The 24,825-nt window shown below is 42.0% G+C and overlaps 1 protein-coding gene across 8 annotated transcripts in view; it reads right to left on the reverse strand.

Annotated features, from left to right (window-relative positions):
- The window catches only part of MBD5 (methyl-CpG binding domain protein 5), a 290,901-nt gene that overhangs the window by 174,500 nt on the left and 91,576 nt on the right, over window positions 1-24,825 (reverse strand). For 6 of the 8 annotated variants that reach the window (XM_019480375.2, XM_019480376.2, XM_059727392.1 and 3 more), the window contains one exon: window positions 13,608-13,704. The gene's annotated coding sequence lies outside the window, so the exon portion shown is untranslated. Of the gene's footprint in view, window positions 1-13,170; window positions 13,310-13,607; window positions 13,705-24,825 lie in introns of all 8 variants that reach the window. The other 2 variants (XM_019480374.2, XM_019480373.2) reach the window with 1 other exon arrangement.

Genomic DNA, 24,825 nt, shown 5'->3' on the forward strand with positions numbered 1-24,825 from the left:
CTGTGCCATATCTTCAATCCAAATGCTTAACGCTTTTTCCATTTTCTCCATTATGGGATCACAACTCACACATGACACTTTCTCACTAGATGGAGCACCTGCAGCAACACTATCCTTTATGTTTTTCTCTTTTTTCTTAATGTATCACACAATGGACTCATTAATGCCATACATTTTACCTACCAAGGCTGCACTAAGTCCACTCGCAGGCTTTTCCAGTAATTCAATTTTCTTGCTTAAAGTCATCACTTTTTTTTTCCTTTTAGCCTCTCGCCCACTCGCTGCACTATCATTTGCTTTTCTTTTAGGTGCCATGATTACGGGTATGCACTGCAACAAAGCGTGATCATGCTCCGCAGGGAGAGAGTGCAACACACCATGAATATTTGAATCCACAAATCATAAGTCTGCAAATAGCGAGAATTTCCTGTACTGTTAGTCTTCAAGACACTTTCCCCACAATTCCACCTAAATAATAGAAAAGTTCTACAATTGACGGAGAAAGAATCTTAGAACATCTCAGCACAAAGGAGCCACGGACTGTATCTCCAATACATACGGGAAAGTGCAGAAACAGTGGAGACATGATAACGCAGGCAAGGCTTCACTGTGGAGACTGTTATACCTGCATTATTCTAACACTGAGGTGGGAGAGGGAGGGGGAGAAACTAGAAGTCCAGAAAGGATCTAAATTTCTAGTGGGAGAGTGCCACGTAACCTTTTCAGTCTTCTTTATATATCAAGGAAGAGAAGAAAAAAAATATGAGTATAACCTAATTTTTATTAGTTTCCTGTTCACCTTCTAAATTTAATTTAAAATTTGTCACCATAGAATTTCTCCTTAGGATACTGTTCTTCAGAATTCACTTTAAAAACAAACTAGAAATTTTCATTTTGGCTTGTTTACATACATTCTTTCTGGCTAAGAAGATGAAGCTAGACTGTTCTTAGTAGTGACAGATGACAGAACAAGGTGCAATGGTCTTAAGTTGCAGCAAAGGTAACTTAGGTTAGATAGCAGGAAAAAAAACTCTCACTAAAAGGGTAGGAAAGCACTGGAGCAGGTTACCCAGAGAGGTAGAAGAATCTCTATCCTTGGAGGTTTTTAAGACTCAGATAGACAAAGTCAGAGTTGAGGTGATATAGTTGGGGATGGTTCTGATTTGAGCAGGGGGTCGGACTAGATGACCTCCTGAGGTCTCTTCCAAAACTAATTTTCTATGATTCTATATGGCAGATATGAATTGTTCCCTGATACATTAAACATTATTTCCAATACTTCTCTAAATATATTTTTCCTTTATAAAACTTCTGCAATTACTTTCAATAATGAAGGTAGATCCTGGTAGGTTATCTTAAACAGAATGCTCTTGTAGGAAAAATGAAGTTGATATGCAACCAACAGAATGATTATAGAAGCCTGATGCATGAAATAAAAAATATAAAGCTACAAGACAGAACTTCAGAGATTATTTCTGGCATCTTGGAAAAATTACTTGGATTAGAAAAACAATACTCTTTCTAGAGATAGCCAAACTTAAGTGGGGACCATAGGGTCACTTGGGTTCAGCAGAGATCCCCCACTGCAGCTGTAAAGTCTGATCTAAAGGCAGATGAACTGAAGTGCTAGAATAGGACCTATCACAGGGCAATCTCAGCCTAGCAGGGCAGTGGGGAAAAACTTTAAGTTCTGGGGATCCCCTGCAGATGGGTTTCTATTTAAAACAGCCAAGTGACAAAATGTATACAATCTAAATTAAAAGATTATTATTAAAGATGCAAAATCAGAAAACATCAAATTAACACATTTCCTAAAGAAATCATACTCCTGGGAACCTGGTCACTCACCAAAATTGATATATTAGTCAGTTTCAATGCTTCCTGCTCCTGAATAGCCATGTGAAACTCAAGCATGGCAACTGACACTCAGCAATTATAAGGGCTTCAAGGGTCTAGAGCCCTGGTAGGGACTCCAGGACTTCCATTTCCCCAAGCTCTCTGGCTCCCCAGGCTGTCCGAGTGGGCAGGAAGTCTGGAAGACCCAAGATCTCCAAACAATCCACATACCAGGATTGTTTGAAACTGTGGATGTTGGAAACGTCAAGAGGTCTCAGGTTTCCAGATTCCTACATTCAGCCATGGAGATGGTATCTCATAGCTCCAGTGCAGGAAAACTGAAAAGTCCTGAAAGTCCTGCCATGGATCTTGATCAGTTTACATCGGAAAAATGTCCAAACTGTATGGACACCGCAATCCTGAATACCTCCAGTAACCCATCATGCAAGCCATCAAGAAATGTGACAGGACATTTTGGGTTTGGCTAGTATAGTTTAAGTCACGGATGATCTTGCGTTGAGCAGGAGGCCTTACTTTGCTGCAATCCTATTAACATAAAACAGCATTTTTCAATAAAACCTCATTTTGTCAGAACATTTCTGAGTATCTATAGTGATAAGCTTCATGGTAAAGCCCTTTTTAATATTTTCCTCCTCAGGGCAAGACCACTTGGAAGAGAAGGTGATCAGGAATAATCAGCCTGGATTCACCAAAGGCAAGTCATGCCTAACCAACCTGATAGCCTTCTATAATGAGATGACTGACTGTGGAAGCAGGGACAACAGTGGACATAATATACCTTTACTTTAGCAAGGCTTTTGGTATGGTCCCCCAAAACATTCTTGAAAGAAAGCTAAGGAAGTATGGGTCAGATGAATGGACCTGTAAGTTGTAAGGTAGACAGAAAGCTAGCTGTATCATTGGGCTCAAAAGGTAGTAACTTGGTGTCTAGTTGGCAGCCAATATCAAGTGGAGTGCCCCAACTGGCCCCAGAGCTGTGGGGCCAGTTTCAATATCTTCATCAACAAGCTGGAATATGGGATTGGAGTTCACCCTCAGCAAATTGGCAGATGACACCACGCCTAAAGAAATCTCATGAGGTTCAATAAGGACAAATGCAAGTCCTGCATTTAGGATGGAACAATCCCATGCAATGGTACAGGCAGAAGAGTGGCTGGCTAAGCAGCAGCTCTGCATAAAAGGTCTTAAAAGGGTTACAGTGGACAGTAAGCTAAATATGAGCCAAGAGTGTGCCCTTGTAGCAAAGAAGATTAACTGGGCTACATTAGTAGGACTGCTGCTGGCAGATGGAGGAAAGTGATTCTTCCCCTTTATTTGGCACTGGTGAAGTCGCATCTGGAGTACTGTGTCCAGTTTTGGGCCCCCCACTACAAAAAGGATGTGGACAAATTGGAGAGAGTCCAGTGGACGACAATGAAAATGGTGAGGGGGCTAGAGCACATGACTTCTGAGGAGAGGCTGAGGGAACAGGGCTTATTTAGTCTAGAGAAGAGAAGATTGAGAGGGGATTTAATAGTAGCCTTCAACTACCTGAAGGGTGGTTCAAAAGAGGATGGAGCTGGACTGTTCTCAGCAGTGGCAGATGACAGAACATGGAACAATGGTTTCAAGTTGCAGCAAGGGAAGTTTAGGTTTGATATTAGGAAAAACTCTCACTAGGAGGGTAAGTAAAGAACTGGAACAGGTTACCCAGAGAGGTGGTGGAATCTCCACCCTTGGAGGTTTTTAAGACCTGGCTAGACAAAGCCATGGCTAGGATGATATAGTTGGGGATGGTCCTGCTCATAAGCAACTGGTGACTGTTGAAAGTGGAAGGGCACAATTTAAAGGTTCTGTTGGTATGCAGTGGGGTTCTAGGCAGGTACTCAATAGACAAAAAAGTTTTGATTTCTATTCTAGAGTTACTTTTAATATCATGTTTTATGTTACTATGTAATAGCAGATGGAGACTGTACAAAGAGAGAGCTATACATGAAGAAAACCATGGTGGGGGTGTGTTTGGGGTTATGTGGGGTAGAGTGCAGTGTGTGGAGCTTTCCCGAACTTGGCCCCTGCCCAATGGTGCAAGGCTGGTCTGAACTTGCCAGAACTTGGTCCCTGATGGCCCAGACTGACCCCATGCCATCAGGGCCATGTGCCAAGTTCTGGCATCCCTGGACCCCCCCCCTTGCCATTGGGGACCTTCCCCTTCCCCCCCATGGTGAAGGGCTAGTTCAGGCTCACCAGAGCTCAGCCACTAGCTCAGATGGTGCAGAGACAGTCCCCAAGCCCTGGCTCTCCAACCCGCCCCTCCCCATTCCATAGACTTATCCGCGTGTAGCTGCTGGAGCTGATCCTACCAGGCTGCCTGGCTGTATTGTCGGCCACCTGTGTATGGGTATGCACATGACAAACCCTACCCTGCAGCCCTGGATTTTCCTTGCTTTCTATACATAAAATCAACTAACAGATTTGTGTGCCCACCCATTTCCCTGATGCGTCACCAGGGGTTGGAGTAAATGACCTTCTGAGGTTCCTTCCAACCATAATTTTCTAAGATTCTATGTTTCTAAGGCCTGAATAGGGTGTAATACAAGGCCTAAGGACACATAGTAAATACGGACAAAAAGTAAAATATTTAAGGAGCTGCTCATTCATTGAGCCTATCCATGCAGTGCACAAACCATGACAAGAATACTGCAGGCCAAAAAAACCGATCATATAATTAAAGATTGTATCATAGAATATCTGTATAAGGATGCTGAATTAAAGTTGCAAAAGTAACGTGAAATGAAACAGTACCACCTTATCTAAATTGTGAATGTTAGAGACTTTGCAACTATAGTAATGATATTCTAATATATGAGGTTTTTAGCATGTGTACTAATATATATTATTTAGAGTATCAGCTCCTTAGAGGAGGAACCATATGGGCACATATAGTGCTGAATAGGTATACCTTGATATTACCAAGGTTTTTGATATGGTCTTTCACAACATTCTCTTAGGCAAGTTAAGGAATAATGGGCTGAACGAATGGACTGTAAGGTGGACAGAAAACTGGCTGGATCATTGGGCTCAAAGGACAGTAATCAGTGGCTTAGTGTCTAGTTGGCAGCCGGTATAAAGTGGAGTGCACCAGTGGTTGGTCCTGGAGCCGGTTTTATTTAGTATCTTCATCAACAACCTGGTAGCAAGTCTGCAGATGACACCAAGCTGGGGTGAGTAGTAGATATGCTGGAGGGTAGGGCTATGATTCAGAGAGACCTCCAGATTAGAGTTCCAATATTGGAATATTGGACCAAAAGAAATCTCATGCTGTTCAATAAGGACAAGTGCAAAGTCCTGGATGGAATGATCCCAAGACGCAGTGCAGGCTGGGGGCTGACTGTCTCGGTACCAGCTCTGCAGAAAAGGATCTAGGGGTTACAGTGAACAATAAGCTGAATGAGCCAATAGCATGCCCTTCTTGCCAAGAAGGCTAATGGTATAAACTGGTAGGAGTGTTTCCAGCAGATTAAGGGAAGTAATTATTCCTCTCTATTCAGTGCTGGTGAGGCCACATCTGGAGTACTGTGTTCAGTTTTGGGCCCCTACTACAGAAAGGATGTGGACAAATTGGAGCAAGTAAGTCTAGCAGAGGGCAATGAAAATGGTAAGGGGGCTAGAGCACATGACTTCTGAAGACAGGATGAGGGAACTGGGCTTAGTCTGGAGAAGAGAAGAATGAGAGGGGATTCAATAGCAGCCTTCAACTACCTGGAGTGGGGGTCCAAAGAGGATGGAGCTAGATTGTTCTCAGTGGTGGCAAATGACAGAACAAGAAAAAATGGTCTTAAGTTGCAGCAAGGGAAATTTAGGTTAGATATCGGGAAAAACTCTCTCACTAGGAGGGTAGTAAAACATTGGAACAGGTTACGCAGAGAGGCTGTGGTTTGAAAAACCTATACCCAAACAAACAAAATATTCAAACCTTCCCATGTAGGGTAAACAACAGGCCAACAAAATGTTTTCTCCCTTGGTAGAAGCATAGGAATAGTCTGTATCATGTTTCTTTCTTTAGTGTTTACTTACAATCTTCAACAAAAAAAAATTCTCCAGGTCTGAGGTTTAACTAAAATATTTGCATTTATTCCTTTCTTACCTTGGTCTCTCCTCTAATACACTACCATTGTTTCTGTCCTTCTTTTATATATCTGACAGCTGGGCCATGAAGTTCAGCTATATATGTTTCACACTCTTTTACCTTTTCTCATTTGCATTCCTCTTACAAAATTGTCAAGGATATAAGATTAAGTCAAGGCTGCCTGGGTGGATCCAACAGCTAGTAAACGAGGCCTCTGAGTAACTCAGACAGATAATACAGACTATTACATAGGGCAATATATGTGAACAGAGTGGATAAAAATCAACAATGAAAAAAAAATTTAAAAAATTGAAGTCTTTTTATTTAAATAATTTTTTTATTTAAATTGTATTTTTTTTGTTAAGATGCTTTAAAATAACCTATATAAAAATAGCTTTAATTTAAGTTACGTTAAAGCTCAAAGATATGCTCATAGAATGATGGGGATCATAGGGATTATAACTTCTAATTATACACCATTTGAGACAATATATTCATGTAACCTTTTTTAGAAATGTTTTATAAATAGGTCACAACAGGCCATGGACTATATTAGGGGCCCAATCCTATGGGGTTCCCAGAGGCTCCTCTATAGCTTAGTAAAGATTAAAGAAAACCACTCTACCTAATGAGACTCAGTGCTCAGTCTAGAAGATCCCATTAAAAGCATCTCTATGAGTATGTCTACCCATGCCTCTTCTAGGCATGATTAGCCTAAAATCGCCATTTTTAAAGAACATTAAGGGTGCAGGTCTACATGTGTACCCCCTTAATGTGCCTTAAAAATGGCGATTTACAGCTAACTGCACCTAAATTTGATACCTGTGGAAAGTCGCCACTGCTGGGCACTGCCAAGAAAATACCTCACTTCTGCCGCCAAGCAGCAGCAGTGGTGGGTGCTATTTGCCAAGGTGCAGACACTGGAGCAGCAGTTCCAGACAGCAGCAGTACCTGTCGGTGTGCTGACTGATTTGGAGTCCCAAGTTGGTCGGCACACCGACAGGTATCACTGCTGCCGGAACCGCCGCTCCAGCTCCAGGCTCCAACTCCAGCACCTTGGAGAATAGCATCCACTGCTGCTGCTTCTTGGTCCTCTGGCCCACTCTCAACTTACACTGTGCAGGCAGGAACATGGGGAGGGGGTCAGAGCTGAGGCGAGGCCGCCAACAATATCCGAGGGACTGGAGGCTCCCACCCCTCTCAGCTGCCACTGGGTTGTACCACCTGGCTATGCTGCTGTGGGCTTTGGGACACTGGCGGGTAGCTTGCTTGGTACATGGCCAGGCCCAGCACTGGGTGCAGCTGCCTCAAGGTCACTAGACATTGCCTGGGGGCTTGGGCATACTTTCTGTTCACTTGAAGCCGAACTGCCTCTGGCTGCAATCCAATGGCCCCAGCTCCGCATGTGCCACTGCCAGACCCTGAAGCCCGTGGGCACACCCTGCACCTTTCTCTGTGCTCCCCGACCAGGAATGCGCTCATTGTTTGCACTGCCCCTGGCCACTTTCCCAGTGTGGCACCTGCCCACTCCCCACATGCCCTGGTGCGGCTGTGTGTGCAAGGAGATGTCCAGGATGCTGCAAACACACTGGCCCAGTGAGCCGCATTAAGGAGCCTTAAGGCATGCACCTGTAGGCATGCACCTAAATTGCCTTACTGTATCTTAGACTAAGGCGCATTAAGTTTAGGCATGTGTAAATTCATGTGTACACATGTCCTGTGATGCTTAGTTTCATTTCTCAAACTGTGTCTCTAGAGATAATATTCTTGTTAACAGCAGTATATAGAAATTACCTATCCTATCGTCTCTCTGCACATTTGTGTACAAAGAGTCAAGCCCTTACCTCTCTCAAAGTGCAAAGTTTCAAGAAGTTAAATGAATAGAGCATATCAAAACAATAAGAATGCACTTGTTGTAAAAAACAGCGATTAAATCAAGGCTCCCTGGCCAGTGATTTAAAATAGATTTGATTTAAAATAAATCTACCCTGTACATGAACAATACTAGAGTAAGTTTTGCACCTTTACAATAAAACAAGGACTAGAAAAAGCTGAGAAAGTATAACGATGTATCAATTACTTTTCTACTAATGTGAAATTGGGTCAGTCCCAGCCTTGATGCTTTGTCAGCCCTGTCCCGAGCTGGCCACTCCAAAATCTAGTTTTTTAAATTGTAAGTTGAAAAAATTCACAATTTTTATTGCATAGGTAAAGACCTGCAACAGTGATCTCAACCATTATGTCAAGGCATCAAGAGGTGCCTTGAGATCCTTTCAAGGGTACCACACGAAGTTAGTACTGTTAGCTATGCAAACATGATTCATAAGATAAATTAAGAGATTTCAAACAGGAATCCACAGTGTTAAAACACGCTGACCTATTGCAGTCTTTTGAGCTCTCTGTAACAATAATTTATTTATTATATTTCTGTAGTCAAAAAGTGAGTGAAAACTTAGAGCTGCCATTTTTCAAGGGGTGCCTTGAGTCTAGCAAGGTCAAGAAACACTGATTTATAAAATGCAATCTTCCCTGACAGATCAGGGATGCCCAAACAATGCAAAACAAAAAATCAGTTTGCCAAGCTGGACAAACTTTCCACTAAATAGATCAGCTTTCATTGTGCTGCGCTGCATAAAGTCTTGCACTGCACATGAAAAAGAGTGCACCAGAGACTATAGCCTCCAAATGCAGAATAAGCAATGAAAAAAGTTCTAAAAAACAATGAAAAGCATTCAGCACTAAAAACTGATTAATTTTTTTGCCAAAAATATAAGACTGCCAATTTAAGCAAATATTATACTTAGCTTGCATGACTCAACACTATTTGGAACAAGCACATTTGTGTTTAGATATTTCAAATAAAAGCAAACTTGGTATGAAGTAAAATATGATTAGCTTGACAAAGAGAGATGAAGTTTCACCTGACCATGGCATAACCTGGAAGGAAATCTTGAAGTGTTCATTCCATCTTGAAACAGACCTAACTACAGGTATTTGGAAAAGTTACAAACTCTTAAGTTACAAACAAAATGAAAATTTTGCTTGTGAGAGCAGGCATTCTAGGTGTTAGACACAATACAACAGGAGAAAGAGACCAATGGGAGAGGCTAAGAAAATGAGGAAATACAAAGCAAACAAATCAGAAGTCTCAGCTTGCTACTTGTCTAGTAAACCTCAGACCATAGTTATTCAAACATCACAACCAACGCAGGTTTTACAGAGGAACTGAAAAAACAGCAAACAAATCTGCCTTGTTTTTTGTAACATGAAAGAACTATATGGTCTCTTTTTATGCTAGGCAAGGATATCATTATTACTTGGCATCGATTATAAAATATTTAACAAATGTAAGATGCCTCTTCAAATGTCACTGTGTGTAAAATGAAATAGCTTTGTGGTTTACTTTCACAACATGTAGGCAAAATGAATGTTTGAGAAAGAAACAACTTTAATTGCGTTCTACAGGATGGTGCAATTTCTGATAATGAAAAACAGTTTCTAGCTAATGGAAGTTTGGAGTATTTTACTTACATGTACAAATGTATTTTACTCAAACTGACTGCACATTGTACACCTAGGAAGGTTCCTGTGTATATGCAGTCTGTTTTGGTGAAGGACTGTCCAGCTATCAAGCTTTGACTAGATGTATAAATATTTACCAAAATGACGGAAAATGTATGAAATGTCTGATGGATACCTGAAGACTAGTAAGAATTAAAATACCTAAAATAAAAGAAAGTATCAATTTCAAGTAGCTTTGTAAATATCAGGACAAAAACGTACCTAAAAATAACTTTCTATAGACTACTCATGTAAAGTATTACTTATGTAATCTATAGACAGTATACACATATAGATCAGAAATACTACACAAACAAATTTTACATTGGAGTCATGTTTTGTTATATTAGTTTTTTCATGGAAATTAAATGAAGAACCACCACAGCATAGCCCAGACAATTTTACAATGAAGGATGGAAATTTACCACAGAAAGTTAATTCGCATGAAATAATATACACTTATTTGCAACCTGAAATGTATTATCAGAAAGAAAACAAACAGCTAAAACTGCAGTCAGGCCAGTATTATATTACTTTTATTCAGCCAAGGAGAGAGTGGAGGACTGAATTACAGTGAACTCACTTACTAGAGTTTACAAGTACCCATCCTAAGAACATATACTTTAAACAAGTATACTCCTATCTGCACATAGATGTGGAAGTTATTAAACTTTAAAAATCTCTTTTTTTTTACGAAATAAAAATACCCTCCCACCAAAGCTTCAAATTGTAACATTCATAAAGAAATTATAAACCAATAAAGGGCTCTGTCAAGTGATCTATAGGCAATACAATGTTATACTAAGTATGACAGTACTGGTCCTTACTTGGTCTCTTTTTCTATGGCAGTAATGGAGTGACAATCAAATAAGATCGAGAGAAACATGGCTCTTGTTGGGAAGGTAGGTAGAATAAGTGGGATGAAAAATGACTATCTTAGGTCTCATACTTTTGGAGGTTGTGAAGGAACATTTTACTTAATACTGGAATACCACACTGGCAAATCATGTTTTGGACTTGTAGATAACTTACCCTTTAACTACTTAACATGCAGCTTTACTGGAGAAACTGATTTAGGGAAAATAATGTAACCTGTTTCACTGATTTCTGCATCAGTTTTCCCAGTTTAAAAGCAACATATGTTTTCTGTCTCACTGCTAGTCAGTCTGGAGTCTGAAAGCTGAGCCGCATTCTTTCTGGCTTACGTATTCCACAATTCAAGATTCTACAGGTCAAATTCTTTCAGCTTCTAGTGCTCTACTACCTTCAAATTATGCCCTCAGTTACAGCAGCTGCCATCACTGGGTTTGGAAAATTGAAACTGATGCTGTAGTTTGAAGATAAAGAGGTTAAACAAGTAGTTCATAAACTGGAACTGAATACTTGGGTTGCTGCATGAACCAGAAAAAAATTCCAGTGCACTTTCCCAGATCGGGGTTTTTACTGGGGGTCAAGAGTAGTAAAATATTTTCATCACTGGAGCAAGCATGTGTGACTGAGTAATATCTAGATACAAAGGGAGAAGATCTGCTGAGAAAGATGCAATTTTTAAATATTTCCTTTTCAGAACAGAACTATACTTCAGCAGAGAGCAGAGAACACCTGGCCAGATGCTTGTTTTCTTCCATTCATCCTCAATGTCCTCCCGTGTCTCATAATTTAAAACACGAGGATAATTTGGTTACTTTACTGGACTATTAATTTACTCTTCCAATGAGAGATTTTGGGAGATGCTCAGATCTTCATGGAGTGGGGTTACGGAGGGAGAAGTGCTTGGCAAAGATATTTTATTCTTTAAAAAAATTTAACTGAGGACTGTCACACAGTCACTTTTTTTTTTTAAATCAGAACTTATTTGGTAACTGTAATAATGATGAAAGAGTATAAAATTGAAACTTGATACTTTATTACTATATTTAAGAAGTTGGGCCCAAGAATGAGGTACTGCATGCAATTTCTACAGAATTAGAAAGACATGCATTTAATTGCAAGTCAATTAAATCTAGCTCATTAGAAATCAATTATAAGAATTAAGGCTGTCAATTAATCGCAGTTAGCATGTGTGATTAACATGTTAATCGGTGTTCATGTTAATTTTTTTTAACACATTAATTGCACATGTGGTTTCAGAGCCCATACCTGGGCTCTGCTCCAATACTGTCACCAGGCTGCCCAGAGTGGCAACAGTGGCAGCGCAGAGGACTGCAGAGCAGCACGGACGTGGGCTCCGGGTTGCTGCAGCAGGGGGGCTTAGGGGTCAGGTGAAAAGTCACAGACAGAGGAGCAGCTGCAGCCACAGCCTGCTCGTGGCCAGGAATGCAGCCTGGGTGGTGTGTAGAGCATCACCAGGCAGGTAAGTCTGTGAGGGAGAAGGGATGTGGGGGAGGGAAGGGGCAAGGGGGTAGATTGCGGCCCCCATGGTGAGGGAGGGAGTGAGGTAGGAGCAGCTCGTCCAAGGGCATAAGGGGTGCAGCTCATACCACTGCACACACCCCTGGGGGAGGCACAGGGGGCATGTGCCTCTCGGATTTGTGTGCAGGGTGGAGGTGAGCTAGGGCTTTCCGTGCCCTGCTGCCTTTGCCCCAGGAACTGTGTGCTGGCTGTGCCATGTGTTCCCTGCCCGCCCAGCAGCGGGAGGCACAGCATGGCATTGTGTAGCTCCCAGGGCAATGGCAGCAGGGTGCAGAGCCCCAAGCCCACAGCCTGCCTCTACCCTATGTATAAATCTGGGGGTGCATGCAGCAGGATCTGTGCCTCACCTACACCTGGCCAAGCCACCCATGGCTCTGTTCCATGACCTGCCCTGGCTCTGGGGCCCCATTTACTCTAGCTCCTACCCCACTCCCTCACCATGGGAACCTCGATCTGCCCCCTCTCCTCCCCTTCTCCACAGTCTTACCTGCTTGGCGCGGTGTGTGAGTGTCTACCCCTCACTCCCAAGTCACAGCACCCCTGTTGCCCCTCACTCCTGATCCATAGTACCCTGCACCCTGCCAGGTCATACAGGACCCCCCCTTTCCAAGCTCCAAACCCCACATACACACCCGCAGCCCTCCACACCCTCACAAATTTCCACAAATACCCCACATCCACCCCACAACCATACAAACGTACCTGCATAATTTTGCAAAATTTGAGTTTTTCTGTGCATAATTTTGATTTTTAGCTGTGTAATTTAAATCACGATTGTGATTTTTTTTATCATACAACTAATCACGATGAATTTTTTTAATAGTTTGACAGCCCTAATAAGAATGTTTTGATTGCTTACCAATAAAGTGTACTATTAATACTTTTCAACACTATCTTCAGTAAATTCCATATATTGTCATAGATCAAATGTAAAAACAAGAAGAATCAAACAGGAAAAAATCAGATCTACTTTTATTATCTAAAAGCAGCTTAACTGTTCAGGCTGAAGTAGAATATAAAGTTTTCAGTACTTATTCCATATACCAAGTATAATGGACAGAACATCTCCTGAGGACACGACACTTATTTTGATTAGTAGAGTCCATAGACATTAGAGTAAATAAAAGGTAGATCACAAGCTGTGCTTTAGAGGCATGCCTCCAATTAAAATGAATTACACAACTAAAATCCAAAAAATACCCTAAGCCGTAAGAAAACTGACCACTATATTTTACCTTGCATATTTGTTTACAATTTCTTCTTTCCTTAGTCCAAACACCATAATAAAACCTCCGATGGCTACCCTTCATATTCTAATATAACATATTGTTTTTGATGAGTTGCACACATTGCAGTGATGGCTGCTGTAGAAAACTGCAAGACAGAGGGAAGGCTAATTGAATATGAATTCACATTTTTCAAACCAAAAGGAGAGAACCCCTCAGTCTCTGCTTCCATATCGCTTATTTTTTAAGTTGTTAATAAATTGTATTATGGACTTTCACACTTCTGAGGAGTTAAATTGGTCTTCCTAACTTTTGGTACTGCCCTTTTCTTGCTTAGCTTTGAAACAAAACCAAATCAACCAACCAAAAAAAACCCCCAACCTAACATAATTTATGTTTGCATGCATGTTTACACACACACTATATATATATGAATTTCAACTTACCGTTGCTGTCTAAAAAGCAGATTTTAAAAGATCTTCACTGTAAACAATATGCTCTCCAACTCTTATACATCCAATAATCGACATTCTCAATGAGAATCTGAGAAGACAAATAGGATAACAGGTCAGGTTGAGTTTAATACAATTAACCATGGGCTTTTTCTTCTTTCATTTAATTTATTTTAGATACAAACTAAGCATTGTTTATATATGATTAATTTTTTACATTTTTCCATTAAAACAGTAAGTCTGAAGAACACCAACCCACATAAGAGAAGAGCAATTGTCTATACAAGATGCAGAAAACAGGGTTAATTCAGCATAGTGGTTCTGGTTTTTTATGCACCAATTTCAGGAAATCCATAGTTAGAGTGCCCAATGCAATACCATTACTAACTACTTAGTATGTTAAAGAACATATTAAGAAACATTAAATAAACAGACAGCAGATTAAAGAATTAAACTCTTTTCTAAACAACTTTGGAAAATAAAAATGTTTAGTCAGAACTTTGACAAGAGACATCTTGAAACCGCAACTTCAAGTTTTAACAAAAAACTGGTTCACAAGCAAACATAAGCAAAAACTGCTGCTTGTTAACATTCATGTCTTATTCTTTTATTTTCTTCAACAAGAGTAATCTATAAACATCCATAGTCACAACATGTTAAAAATCAAGTAAAAAATTCAAAGTATGTTGGGACATAATTTTGATTTACTTAGAATTTAAAGTTATATGAAAATGTCCTATGGAATATAGACATTGTTAACCTTGAATTTAACATAAAAGAGAAACTGGCTGACCAAAGTAACCACCAGGGATCTTGGTTTTCTCTGTTTAAAAATCTTAAATTCTCTGATAAAGAATCCTAAATTCTGATTATAAAAACTCACAAAATCCATGTTTTTACACTATTAAAATGAAATGTCACTACACACACACACACACACAGGTATCAGTTGAACACAACGTTTTACTGATATATTTATAATTTTAAAGCAATTTGGAAGTCTACCAGTGCCTCAATCATTATTATAAAATAAATGTTAAATACCTATACATTTTGGCATTTCATTTCATTTTTTTATCGTAGAAAATCAGAGCTTGCCTTACCCCCTATGCTCACCAGGATGTGGGTCCAGCTGTTCCCCATACCCACCCCACTATTTTGTGGCACTGAGCAGCCCTGATACACTAGTGCTTGGCTCTTGCCCATGCCATCATTGCCCCTCACTCCCAAGCCACAGCCCCCTCCCCCCAGCCCCGCACTCCTGACCCACAGTCTCCTGGCCCTGCCGGTGGCCTTTCACACCTGACCCACACTCGCCCCTCCCCACTCCCCCGCCCCCCCGGCCCTGCTGGTGTGTCTCACTCACAGCCCACAGCACCCCTAGCATGTGATAAAGGGAGTGGGTGTGGGCACAGGTGACATATGAGGAGGGCAGGGAGCACATAGGTGATGTGGCAGGAGGGGCAGATGCCCCCCCGAGATTTCCGTACACACAGTGGGGTGCAGGGCTGCAGCAGGGCCGGACCAGCTCTGGGCAGGAGCCACCTCCATGGCCCAGCGGGCAGGACCCTATGTGGCAAGGAGCAATGCACCACCCTGGCAAGGCAAGGAGTTGTGCCCCTGCTGCTGCCAGGGCTGGTGACACAGCACTCTCTCCCGTGCCTGGTCCCACCCACTGGGCCGCAAAGGTGGCTCCTGCCTGTAGCTGGTCTGGCCCTGCTGCAGCCCTGTGCCCTGCTGTGGGTGCAGAAAACTTGGGGGGCACATGCCCTCCCTGTCGCATTGCCTTGGCCTCCCCACCATGTCACCTATGCCTCCTGTTCCCCAGACACATCACCTGTGCCCCCTCCATCTCTGCAGTGCATAGCCTGTGTCCCCCTCCCCCATCTCACCCCCACAGACTTACCTGGAGGGAGCTGCTCTCCACCACGCTGCCTGTCTGCTACATGCATGTGTGTGCATGCACATGTATGTGGCACCCCCACATCCTGCTACTCCCCCCCCCCCCCCAGCTCCAAGCAGCCCCTTGCAGGCTAGAACACTGCAAGCCTTGAAGAGGATATCTGTGGTTTCCCACATTTTTCTCCTTTAAAGGAGAAATCTATGATTATCCTTTAAAAGACAAAATCTGCATTTTTCTCCATTAAGGGCAAAATCCACATTTTTCTGCAGCAAATAGAAAACTTGGATCCCTGGTAACCACACTATTTCGGAGAACAGATTGCTGATAAAACAAACGTTAAAGGGTAAGTTTGCTCCTAGCTGTGCTACACGGAACAGAAGAATACTGATAAAAGCTCCAATTGAGCACAGCTCTCAAGTATGTGTCTAACTGTATGCACATGGTTATATCCTGCTGATTCCAATACCATTTAACATATACAGTACTTCAATGCTCTAAACCAGTGGACAAATATAACAATAAAGCATTTTAAAAGGATCAATTGGGACCACGCTGGTGTAACCAATGCAACTTTTCTGCCCGTACTAGCATGTTGCAGCTAAATCACTATAACTTTAAACCTTAATAATGTATGTTTAAAATAACAATGGTTTAGCTTCTACTTGGAGTGTAATGGAATAACAGATGAAATGGTTACAGCAGATGATCTCTAAAGCATCATAATTTTAAAGTGCTTTTGTCTGTCTACAACCTGAATCTCTTTTGGCCCTAATTTAGTAATGGATGCAGTTTTTCAGAAATCAAGTAATTTGAAATAGCTTTCTTGTAAAAGGTGAATCAGTTTAATCTTCAATCATTTCATTACATTAGACCCACCCTGTCTCAAAATAGTGTAGATCCAACTCTCAGCGAAGTCAACAGAAATTCCCTCACTGACTTCAGTTAGATCAGGGCTATCCAACTGGCTGTGCACAAGCTACATTTGGCTTCTAAGAGATTAAGTTGTGGCCCCCAGGCTCCTGTCCAGCCCCTACTCCCTCAGCTGCTGTTTTTTGGTCCCCGCCACATTTGCACAGCACGCAGCCTGATGCCCGTATCTCATCTGGTGCTGCCCTCAGGGGGCTTAAAAGCTGGACAGCTCTGAGGTTAGAGTGTAATTGGGTCAAGGGCTCAGCTATGAGTCTGAAGTACGATGCAAGGAGTTTTATTTAGCTTATTTATTTATTTTTTTAACTATCCACATTTCTCTAGATGACATCTGTTCTTGCAGGATTGCAAACTATAATTGCAGTATAGTATGTCTATGGCAGTGCACCTATGTAAGGCACCACTGACCACATTAGTGAAGCTCAGCATGGATCCAGGAGTCCACTTAAGTAATCCAAAGGAACTCAACTTCTGGCCCACAGGCCAGATCTGACCCCCAGTGCCAAGTCATCCAGCCTGTAGGCCTCCTCATGGGTTTGTGAGGAGCCCTGTAAGCCACAGCCCTGTGCCATAGGTCCAGAAATGAAGGGCTGCACAGGGCCCTGATTCTAGCATGCCAGGCCAGCTGAGGCAGTGTGAAGTCCAGAGGCTTCAATCCCAGCACGTGGAGCTGGGTGGGAGCAGTGCAAGGCCCCCAATCCCAGCATGTAGGGGTCAGTCAAGGCCACAGTGAGCCAGTCTGGCCATGTGGACTCAATTTGGCCCATGAACCAATGCTATGATACTTTTCTGGCCTGCAGGGCCACAAGTTTGAGCCCTACTGACATAATCCATTGCAGGATTGGGGCCCAGAGTCATTAAATATATTGAAATGGCAACTAGGACAAAACTAAATTTTTATAGTATGCCTACTTTAACTAATTAACAATATAGTCTTGCTTTGCTCTTTTACTTCATATCTGTAGTGTCAACATTTCTGTTAATCTATAATAAAAGTTAACTGCAATCATCATATTTTCTACTCACTGAAATGGCTGGCAAAGTTCTTAGTGATTTCAGTGATGTATGATTAGGGAGAAATAACTTCATTTTATAGGGTTTACAGATTCAGCTAGTCCTTCAGTTTCTGAAAAAGAACCACCTTTCAAATAGACTCTCTGCTCAAAATAGCAAGTTACCTAGTATTTAAATAATTTATATACCATGCGATCATTCTGATGCCCCGCAAATTAAATTCCATTTACAGTTATAACAATGCATTGGTCTCTCAAAAAGACTCAGTATGCTATAGCTCCTGGCTTTGCTGTGAGTGCACTAACCTTTTCTGTTCAATGAAAAAAGTGAACAAACTAACTGGCTTTGCATTGTGTCTTAAAGCTTCTGTAACTCAAATATTCATGGACTGCAATTGGATGCAAATTACTGAAGTAGAATGACCTTTAGCCTATGCTAAAATATTCCAGGAACCTGGAAAAGACGCCCCAGAAGACTACAAGTGCCATGCTGGGATATGGTTGAAGGAGGGACTTGGAATACCTTGAATTGGACAACAAACTAGATGAGCTGTCAACTCGGGATAGTTCTGGTGATAAAAGCTGATAGCGAATTATAGTATTAATACAAAACATTTCTGAATACTGCATAATAATCAAAGTTGTCTGTGTTTTTAAGTGCTACTGTGAACAGAAAAACCACATGAATCTGGCCAACTATTCAACAGATCAGTTCTCTGAGTAGTCAATCTATCTACCTCATGTTAACTACGAAAAGTAATCATTAGTTTTTATTTTGATAGTATGCCCAAGTAATTAATCTATGTAGGAACAAGCTAAATTCTACTTTGGCTCAAGTATCGACAAACTTGTTAACTAAGCTCAGAATGTAAATGTGAATTATTAACTGTATTTGAACCAGAAAGAATTGAATTGTATTAGTAGATGTTAACAGTTATGAACCCAAAAAGATGACAAAGTCAGTAGGGAAATACAGATCGCCTGAGCGAGGGACCAACATAGGAGGGATGGGGGTGGGGAAGGGAGCAGAACTAGGTTACAGAAAATACAAATGTTAGCCAACTAAGCCTGGGGGTTGGGGGCTCACGACACCGAGAGATAAGGAGGGTAGATACATATAGACCCATACAATGGTCCGCAATGGTGGAGGAAGTAGGTTGAAAAGAGTTTCTCAGTCCATACAGAGTGTCATTGTGGGGGTCCTCTTCAGGTGGTGCGGGGTGGTCTGTTGTTGATGATTCCTCTCAAAGTCCATCAGGTGCAGAGGGGGGTTCAGGTGGTCTCCTCTGGGTCTGGTCCGGTGGCAATCAGTCTGGCGGGTCGATGTACTGTGCTCTTACATTGAGGTGGCCCGTGATGTGCTCCACATAGATGTTATGAAACCAGCAGATCGTGTCGGACACCATGAGGCAGCACATCAGCTTGGCGTAGTGGCAGGAGACGCAGCAGGCACGCAGGATGCTCTCATTGCTAGGATTCCAGGCTTCGAGTGTTCCCACGATGAGCACATCAACTGTCATGTCATAGCTGTGGCCCCTCAGGAAGTTGGCCAGCGGGGTGTACCTCTCCTACTTGCAAGCCCAGGCATTGGTGAAGTCTTGATGCCAGTCCTTGAAAGGGATGGTCACATCCATTATCACGATCTTTTTGGCCTCTTCGTTCACGATAACAACTTTGGAGTGCATCTGGCTCTCGCAGCCCAGGACGATGCAGTTCACGGAGATCTCCCCCACTATGGCCAGGATGGCCCTCACCAGGCATTCCTGGACAGTGTTGTGGCAGAGCTGCCAGGCTTTGGCATGCAGCCACACAGCACATGGGGGAGGGTCTCTGCCATGTAGCCGCACCGTCGGCACCTCTTGTCCTGGTGGACGAAGCGGACGGCCCCATTCAGAGGTAGGCAGTTGAGGCAGACGTGGTGGAGGAAGCGCCAGTCCATGCGCAGTGGGATCTTCGCGAAGTGGTTGCTGGAGTCTCACTACTAGGTGACGATGAAGACCTTGCCCTCGTCAGGTTTGGCCCTACTACTTAACATGCATATCCCAAGAAAACTACATTGCAGACTTTTGCACTTAAGTTGTTTTTTTTCCTGGAGAAGTATCTTCAAAACAGAAGTTATTTCAGGACATCTCACATTCCTTTACACTGAAACATGGCCTTCTCAAGAAGCTGGTCTCATATGAAACAAAAATCCCAAAATACTTCAACTAGGGAAAAAAAGCCCCTCAATTTTGCCTAATAAATCTCTCATCCACAGTACCCTTTCTGATCAACTACTATGTAGCCCTACTTTCAGCAATTAATTGCAAAACTAGAAATTAACACACAAAATCTGCTCCCACTAGAGATACATATGCTAAATCAGAAATCACACAACGGTCTTTCAAATTTCTTTGTATGAGCTGTAATAATTACAACAGTGTCCTCCATTTTGTTCTTGCCAACTGATAGTAACAAGAATTCCAGAACACCCACCACCCACACTGTTCTTCTGTAATAATTTTGGAAAGTTTAGGGAAAAAAAATCTTACTTACTAATCCAACAGGATCGATTCCCTTTACTAAAGAATGGCACAGATTTATTTAAAAGAATTATCTGTTTTTTCAGTAGATTCCAGATTTTTGCCCGGATTGTTTAAGTTTATAGTATCATAGTGCTTAGGGTTGGAAGGGACCTAAACAGATCATCAGGTCCAACCCCCTGCAGGAACGGGTGCCAAGGTCATATCACCCCAGCCAAATATTTGTCCAGCCTCTTCTTGAAGACCCTCAAGGTAGGAGAGAGCACCACCTCACTTGGGAGCCCATTCCAGAGCCTGGTAGCCCTAACTGTAAAGTAATGTCTTCTGATGTCCAGCCCGAACCTTCTCTCTACAATTTGTGGACATTATTCCTAGTAACCCTGAGTGGTGCCTGGGGGAACAGAGCTGCCTCCAATTTCTGCTGGTCCCCCCTGGTGAGTTTGTAAACAGCCACCAGATCCACTCTTAGCCTTCTCTTGTGGAGGCTGAATAGGTTCAGGCCCTTTAGCCTGTCTTTGTAGGGCCTGCCCCGCTGCCCCTTGACCATGTGGGTGGCACTCCTCTGGACCCTCTCAATGCTAGCCACATCCCTCTTGAAGTGCAGCACCCAGAACTGGACACAGTACTCCAACTGTGGCCTGACCAATGCTGCACAGAGGGGAAGGATCACTTCCCTGGACCTGCTTGTGATGCATCTGTAGATGCACAAGGTGCGGTTAGCTTACTGACTGTTTCCTCGTAATGGCAGCTCATGTTCATCCTGGAGTCAGTGACTCCAAGATTCCTTTCTGCCACCATGTTGACAAGAAGGGTGTTCCCCAGCCTACAAGTGTTTTGCTGGTTCCTTCTCCCTAGATGCAGCACCTTGCACTTGTCTGCATTGAATTCCATCCTATTCTCATCCACCCACCTCTGTAATTTGTCTGGATGTAGCTGGATTCTGTCCCTCCCCTCCAGTGTACCCACCTAGCCCCACAACTTGTTGTCGTCAGTGAATTTGGACAGTGTGCATTCCACGCCCATGTCCAGATCGCTGATAAAGATGTTGAACAGTACGGGCCCAAGGACCGAACCTGGGGGACTCCACTGCCCACCAGCCCAACCCTCCAGGTTGAAAATGACCTGTCCACCACCACTCTCTGGGAGTGAACATTTAGCCAATTTGCCACCCATCTGACTGTTTGGCATCAATGCTGCAGTCACCTAGTTTTTTTAAGAGAATGTGGTGGGAAACCATTTCAAAAGCCTTCTCAAAGTCCAGGAAGATAACATGCACCCTGACACCCTCGTCCAGGGACTTTATGACCTGATCATAAAAGAAAACCAGGTTAGTCAGGCAGGACCTGCTTCCAATGAACCCATGTTGGTTGTCCCTGACCATTACCTTCCCTACTGGGCCCTTGAAGATGTGCTCCTTGATAATTTTCTCAAAGGTCTTCCCAAGGACTGAGATAAGACTGACTGGCCTATAATTGCTGGGGAAAATTTTAAACTTTTTTTCTAGCGGACACAAACTTTCATAGATCCATCCTACTGCATGGTTAGGTAAAAAAATGAGGTGACAGATACAAACTGTGGCTCTCCAGCCCTCAAGCCTTAGCTTCAATAAAGCAAAACTTTTTTTTTCCAGAAGAAACTGTGAGGATGAATTTTTATTAGTTTTCTTCTTTCCCCCCTCCCCCCAACAGCCTTGACATTCAAAACCTTTTTATACCATCTCATACAATATTAGTATTTTTTGGTAAAATATTGTTGTAATATTGTAGTAATACTGCAAATTATTTTACTTAATGCCTGCTAATTCATTCACAGCTTCAGACATCACAAAGTTTTAACAGATAAGCTTTGTGACCTATCATTGTGAAAAGACTGATTTCCATATTTATTTAATTCTCCCACCTCTGGCATACTAGAAAGTAATTATGATTTTTGCAAACTCCTCACATAACACTTTCATATGCCCCCAATATAAAAATGGGTTGTTTTTGATTAACAGTCTTAAAAGCTATTACTAATTCTCAATTATACCATCCTTTAACTCCACCATACAACATAAAATACCACAATAATCTCACAAAAAAATTAACCAATCCTAGAGAAAAAAGTCACTCACTGTCACTTAGTTATTAACAAGCAAGCCCAAATTAGGATACAAAACTTTAAATTACATTTTCCTGGTATATGTATAAAAACATTTTTCCAAAGTAACATTAAAATCCATTTTTAAATAACACACACACACACTTAAATGTTTTATGTTAACCCCCTCACCCCCCAACTAGCAGAACATTACATTATATTGATGGAGTGGTTTCTCATGTGTTAATATGAGATCACATTTAATTTATTCCTCATGGAATAGGACTTCATTTCAAATATTAAAAAAATCTGAATCTATCTATTGTCTAATTCCACGATCTATCATGGGAAAGGTCTAGAGAACAGCGAAAACCTACAGATCTATGAGAAATGTTTTGTGTTGTTTGGTTTAAAAATACAAGGTAAGTTGATTGCATACATGTGAAACTAGTGTGCATATTACTGCATAGGTTTCAGCTGCTGAAAATCTGAAGTTTAATATTCTTCCTATATATTTTTTAATGCACATTCTCTACATTAGATTCCAATTCTCTTAGAAAAAGCACATTTCAAGCGGTTTCATAAACACTACACTGAAGAAAGCAGTTGTACAGCTGAATACAAGGCCTAAAATATCTGAAGGTATTTAGCTCTTTTCTTAAACATTTAAATAATCTTTGGAACAAATCTCTCATTTAAATTTCTCCCTGGGGAGGGGCTCAACTTTACTGCTCACAGACAGATCATAATGGATTTGGTTGAAAAATCATTGTACATGTAGTTTTTTTTTTTTTGCTATAGAGTAGTTGCTCAGAATAAGCAAAATGGCTCTGGATTCATAACAAGAGCTTATTCAAGGAAAAATATTTGAGAGACAGTAGGTAAACATGATATTTTGGGTTTGTAAGTGGTTGCCATCACAACCAGGTGCCCTGCAAAACACCAAAAACATGAGTTTCTTTAAATTAAATATTTAATAAGATTACTAAATGGAAATTTAGATATATTCTTCAAACTGACATCAGAACGTGTCATTGCTAAGCAGTTCTTGTTATTTTCCTGAAGTATTATTTTCTTTTTGCATAGTTGGTTTAGTCTAGATTTTTTATCAGGCACTGTTAGAATATATTGTTTAAATGGAATAAAAAAAAAATAGCCCTTTCCCTGAAGACTTTGCAACCTAGGTCACAGATCCTATAAATGGAAATCTACAGGCTGATCCCTGTGCGTGTGAAGAGCCATAATGGCTTAGTTTTTAAGATTTATGGACTCTTTAAATCAGAATTGGATGCATATCTAGAATTCAAAGGAAAGATTGAGGTACTCCAACAACTCTGTACCATAAGCAGTTAAATGTCTGCAAAATCAGCAATACACACACACACACACACACACACACTCGGCCTATGTGAATAGGGAAGTAGTCAATTCGGATTTGGCCGATTTAGAGGACAGTGATTCAATTAGGAGATTGGGATCACTGTCTTGAATCGGCTTCGGAAGATTTGGCGAGATTCGGTGATTCGGCCAAGACTATAATGGGGAATCACTGAAATACCTATAACTTGGTCATTTTTTGTCAGATTTGGATGAAAACAGCAGGAATGGTAGCCCCTTCTGAGGGCACGAGGCCTGCCAAGTTTCAGGGAGATAGGTACAGGGGTTTCTGGGAAACTGACTCAAGCTTCTGAAAGCAAAACTCGTGACACGTGTGACTGTGTATGTGTTAAGGCACAGCAGGATGAAAACAGCAAGGATGGTAGCCTGTAACAGGGGAGCTTCCCAGTGCTCAGGCAGAAACAGCTCACAGAAGGGACAGAAAAGCTGCAGACAGAGACTCGTGATGTTTCTATGTCCCTCCCCCAGAGCACTGTGATTGGAGGGGGAGTCAGGGAAAGATCAGTCATTAGCCAGCTACAGTTGTCAGTCTTTTCCCCCCTTGCTCCCTCTCCCTCCTCTTAGTTTCCATTTCCTTGCAAGACTGCCTTCTGAATCGCTGAATCTCCGAATCTTTTCCAAATTGATTCAGAGGCTCTGAATTGATTTGGAGGGGTTTTTTTGTCTCCCCAATTCGATTTGGATTCAGTGACTTGACTTTCAAAATCGGGCCAAATCGAATTGGTCACTGAAGCTTCGTGCACCCGTAATACACACACACACACACACTCACAATTCTGAGACAGACAGACGGAGAAGAAATGAAACAACATTTTTGAAAGGAAAATAAAGTCACAGAGACAAATAGACATGGTAAAAACGACTCGCTGCTTCTTCTCCTCAACTCCTGAAATTTCAGCTCTCCCCTTTGCAGGTCTTAGGCTAAGAATATTTTAAAACCAGAGAACCAGAGTGTTCAGTCCTTTAGCCCATGGGCCGCATCCAGCCTGTAGGGCTGCTCCCCAGCTGCCAAATTTCTGGAACCATGGGGAGCCCTGAAAGACAGGCAGCAAATACCCAAAACTTCTCACCTTGTAGAAACTAAACCATACAAGTGAGCAACCCCATCCTTTCCCTGCACTGAGGAAGATTCACTTGTAAGAACCACTGTGCCAGCCATGCATCAAGTTCTAGCGCTCTCTCTCTCTCTCTTGGAATCCAGAAGAGAGAGCTGAAGTGTTTACAACAGGAGAGGGCAATTATTTTGGGTGGAAGGTCGCTTAATAAGTTTTGGTGAGCTGTCACGGGCCACATGGGTAGTCCCGTCCCTTAACAGTTGCTCTGTCCTCTTGTCACCATCTTGGGACTGGAAGTCCCACCCTCTAACCCCT

The sequence above is a fragment of the Alligator mississippiensis genome, chromosome 4 (genome assembly GCF_030867095.1).
Source record: "Alligator mississippiensis isolate rAllMis1 chromosome 4, rAllMis1, whole genome shotgun sequence".
NCBI lineage: Eukaryota > Metazoa > Chordata > Crocodylia > Alligatoridae > Alligator > Alligator mississippiensis.